The sequence below is a fragment of the Pteropus alecto genome, unplaced genomic scaffold (assembly GCF_000325575.1).
Source record: "Pteropus alecto unplaced genomic scaffold, ASM32557v1 scaffold86, whole genome shotgun sequence".
Lineage (NCBI taxonomy): Eukaryota > Metazoa > Chordata > Mammalia > Chiroptera > Pteropodidae > Pteropus > Pteropus alecto.
In genome coordinates, this window is record NW_006442109.1 from 20,419,104 (window position 1) to 20,423,988 (window position 4,885).

At 39.9% G+C, this 4,885-nt stretch overlaps 1 protein-coding gene across 2 annotated transcripts in view; it reads left to right on the forward strand.

Annotated features, from left to right (window-relative positions):
* The window catches only part of LYSMD2 (LysM domain containing 2), a 15,594-nt gene that overhangs the window by 4,104 nt on the left and 6,605 nt on the right, over positions 1 to 4,885 (forward strand). The window contains exon 1 of one of the 2 annotated variants that reach the window (XM_025038964.1): positions 968 to 1,174. The exons of the other annotated variant lie outside the window; for it this stretch is intronic. The gene's annotated coding sequence lies outside the window, so the exon portion shown is untranslated. Of the gene's footprint in view, positions 1 to 967; positions 1,175 to 4,885 lie in introns of those variants that run through there. 2 annotated transcript variants of the gene reach the window in all.

Sequence of the window (4,885 nt, forward strand, 5' to 3'; positions counted from 1 at the left end):
GCCACGGCAGGGAGACCAGATAGGATGCAGGCTTTGCAGTAATGTAGGTGAGAGGATAGTAGCTTGGACCAAAGCAGTTGAGAAGGAAGTGGTGAAAATGGTTGGATTCTAGATGATTTATTGATATGCTATACATTTTCTGCTTACCTGTTTACTGTTTCATTTGAATATCTCTGCCTTAGAGATGGGCCCAGGGATTCAGGAAGCTTCTCTATGGGAAAGAAGAATGTGTACGTTCAAGAACCTGGCCAGGTCTGACACCTGATGGACCTAGTTCTTCTGCCAGTGACTTAGAAAATATCTTAATGACCCTTCCCACCATGCCTTTTAGTCATTCATAGTTATTAATATCTGGCATTCATTATTTTTTTTTACCTACTTTTTGTTGAGCCTGGTTTGTTTGAGGCCCCATAGATGCTGGGGCTACAAGATAATGCATGCTGTCCTCTTTTATTCATGATGAATTTATCAGCTACTGCTTTCCACCAGCCTATAGTTACTTGAGAAGCCAGGCTGCTTGAGTGATTGATTCATTTCTGTATATTCTGAGCCAAGCCTGAGTTGGGCACATGATAGGCCCTCACGTAGTATGGATCCAATCCAAAGGAAAGCCTGACTAGTATGATGTCACTAGGCCCTGGAATTGAGCAGACCCTTAAAAATGAGGCCCAGGGCACAGTTTGAATGAGAGGATGCAGCCTGCTTGACTTGAATTACAAAGTTTGATTTGAGGCTAGCTCTCCAACCTACAGAAAGAAGACTGCAGCTTCAGTTGGTACTTGGTGCCCTTTTTTCCTCCCCCAGCAATAGGTCTTTACATGTAATTAAATATAGGTTTAGATATGAGCATCTTTATCTGAGTAAGAAGCATTTGAAGAAGTAGGTCTGGGAAACTGAAACTGAAACTGTAACTATTAAAAACAGTTCGGGTCTCAGAGTTAAACTTTCTTGGGCTGGAATTTCCCTGGCTATGCTTATCTCCACTGAGACATTAAGTCATTAGGTATGTCCCTTACCTAATCTAGTATTCTAATTTAGCTATGGTTTTTGCAGTAATCCTGTTCTTCTTAGTTAGATGCAAGCCTCTGGAGGAAAGTAACCAGCTTCAGACAGTCACTGTAAACTTTTTTTTGGAAACCGGAAACACATCTAGAGAACAGTATAGAAACTAAAAGTGAGTAGGAGGCAGTGATGTTACTTATTATTTGCATAAACTTTCTTCATCTTTTTGTTTCCCCCTGACAACTTGCCTGTCCTCTCCCCTCTCTAGAGGCTACATTGTTTCCAGTGCCCTCAGACATTTCCTGTCCCATTTTATTCCCAGGGTCTTCTCTTTCTCCTCTAATGAGCTGCTAAGCCCAGTCACTTCTCTACACTTCCCCTAACAGAAGTTACCTTGCTGAGTAAAGGTGAAATGATTGTCATTTTAGTGGGAACAGTATTGGGAGTTAGAAATGTAAGTGTATGTAAATCTTTCATGTTGATAACTTTAGCCCCCGCTGCTAATGGAAATTGTTGACCCTTGCAGGTCAAAGGGAAGAGAACCATAAATAAATAGTACCTTCTGTAATGAGAGGTATGGTAAACTAGCCTTTAGTAGTTGGGAGTTTTAATAGATTCTCATGTATTTTTTTTTAAAACACCTTTATTGAGGAATAATTTATATCGCACAAAATTCACCCATCTTAAGTGTACGATTCAAGGACTTTTAGTAAATTTACAAAGTTGTATAACCATCACCAGAATCCAATTTTATAACAGTTCCACCACCCAGAAAAAAATCCCTGTGCTTATTGCTGTTACTCCCTATTCACCTCTCCAGCACCAGGCGACCACAGATTTATTTTCTAACCTATAGATTTGCCTTTTCTGGACATTTTCTATAAATAGAATCTCACGTATTCTTCTGAAATAGCATGGAGAAGGAATAAATCCTTTTCCCCATTAGCACATGACAGTGGAGGAGTCTGATTGCCGCCTAAACCTAGAACTTATCAGGAGACAGGGGGTTTGTGAATCCAGCACATACTAGAAAATAATCTTGAGAGAATCCCATATTTAAGTCTGTTTTCTTTTCTGTAAAACGATCATAAAATGCGAGTTGTGTGTATGTGAAAATATTCTGCAAGCCACACAGTACTGTACACATGATAGTTATTATGTATCCTGAAATATTTTTGGAAGGGTGTGCCTTTTTTTAAGGAGTGGAGAGTGTTAACCTAAAAATGAAAGGCCTTTCAAAACAAGCATTTATTGAGACCAATAAGAATAACCATTTAGAAATTATTAATTCAAGCAGAAGCCCAAATTATGTTCTGATTAGGAGACAAGGCAGTGGATATTTATGAGAAAAGGAAGGGGAATAATCACATCAGTACAAAGAAGGCATTTCTATTAGTGCAGATAACATAACATAGTGATGTTAGTTCTAAACCATGTTTTAATTTTTTAGTCCAGTAGTCATGAGTCCAAGAGCCATAATAACTGCTTTTTTGTTATCTTTGCAAACAGTTTTTTGGGAAACGAGATTGCTTAGGCCCTATTTTTAACGTTCCAAGGTTAGAGATGTAAGACATGCAAGGCAGTTTCTTTGGCACGGCAACTCTAGCTCCATTTTAAAGTGGCTCCATTTATATTATTGTTTCCAAGATGAAGAAAAAAAAATTTGAATGTTACATTCACAATTAGGCAGGTGGCCTGATGATGCTGACCAGAGTTGCCTTTGGGGACAGTTCTTGGCCATGACCAGCAGCTGCTGTTGCTTTTGGGGGTAAGTTTGTGATTTCCCCCAGAGTGACTTCAGCTCTACAAAATGTATTTATTTACAGGGGAGTCATTTTAAATAAGTTTTTTTTAAGTTATTGATTGCACTCATCACTGTGGTGGATCTTGTGATCATCTTGTTACTTCTTACTTAATTATTTTATAATCTGTTTCTTAGTGACCTGACAGTCAATTTATTGAGTCATGCTATTCAATCCTGATTAGAAAAAGGTTTTGAAGTGAAAGCGTTTGATTGCTGTACCTCCCTCTTATTTATCCACCCCCTATAAACAGAGGGTGGTTCTGCATCACCTTGAAAAGGTCACACTTTCTATTCTCAGCGTGAATTGGGCATTAGGAAATATTGAACAGAGGGCAGGTGGGACAGCGTTAGCGTTTTCTGGCTCTTCCATGGATTGGATCATGACTTTTCCCAGAACATTAGACCCATCTGAATTCAGATAAAAAGATAAAACATTCCTAAAACATCATTTCACTGTTAGTGATTATTTATAGACTCTTCTATGCTACTGCTATTTTCTTTGTAGCTGGGCTTCCTGTTGCCACTGATGCCACTTTTTAGCCAATCCATTTTCCACAAAGCTGCCAGAGTAATCTTTAACTGTAATCAGATCGTGTCACTCCCTTTCTTCACCCTCCATTGGCTTCTCATCACTTTAAAAATAAAATCCAAATTCTTTACCTCAGCACCCAATACCTTGCATGGTCTGGAATGTGCTCTTTACTCCCTGCATTTCAGCTACACCATTTTCCCTTGTTCTGGGGTATTTGCAGCTTCTCCTTCTGGATGGAATGCTTACCATGCTCCCTCCTCCCCCCACCGCCCCCACCACCGGCTTTATGCATGACTGGTTTTATTCTATAACTTTATCGAGTAGGTAACGGAGTTTGGAGCCTACGTCATTAGTTCAAGCCATTGCTTGTAAAGGAGAACAAGTTAAGATCAAATTAATTACCTTTGAATACAAAATTAAATTTCACACCTCAGGGCATTGACAACATATAATATTATTCATCTGGGCTTGTTTTTTCTTTGTGTATTCTTACTTCATGGGAAACAATAATTTTTTATTGGGAAAAATTCCTACCTCCTTCCTTCTCATTTGCTGAATACATGTTAGGATCCGCTCTTACCTGTTGCTTTCTCGCTCTCACCAAATCTGGTAAGAGTTGCTAATATTTTTTATTGCTTCCTGTGTACTATGCCTTGTTTTAAATGCTTTACATGAATCAAATCATTTAATCTTCAAAATGATCATATTATATAGAAGGTACTATTATTACTCTTGCTTTACAGAAAAGAAAACAGACATAGAGAATGGATAGACAGTGGCAAAGCCAGGAATTGAACCCAGAAAGTGTGGCCCCAGAGCACACATTTCTAACTACTACCTTATAATAGACTCATTTACTGTTTTCAACTTCAGACTCAGATCTGCCCATCCTTAGATTCGTTACTACCTTGATGCTAACTATGTCTGGCTACCCCTGACGTCCTTGATGCTGGCATCCCACATCTTATCTTAGATTCTGGATATAAGGGTCAACATACAACTTAAATGCTTGCTGATAATACTGAGATGGAGCCAGGTCAGTCTCTGACATCAGGAAGCTTGTGGAAAGGCAATTATACCAGTGAATTGTACAACAGAATGTACAAGAGCTAGGGAGGCCTGCCTTTCAATCCTTGTGGACTCTCTGACTATACCTAGCTTTTGACTCAGTCACCTTGTCTCATGCTCCCTGTCATTTGCCCCTTGCCTGGTTGTGATGGCCTGTCTTGCTCTGAATGTTAAATTTATCAGTCAGGGTCCTGGCAGGATACAGATAGTGTGCTCAGAGGGTGTAGCCAAAGAGAGTTTAATGAAGGGACATTTACAGAAATATGAGCAGGGTTAAGGGAACCACCAAGGGATGGTGAAGCACCCAAGACTGGCAACATCAGGGAGACATTACTCCTAGGCCTGAAGGGCCAGGGAAAGGAGCACTGTACCAGACACCGATAGATAAGGGCTGCCTGGCAAGAACTCTGCCTCAGAGGGACACGACCACCAGAGTCATGGTACAGTCGTTCTGCTGGTGACTTCCTATGGAACACCAA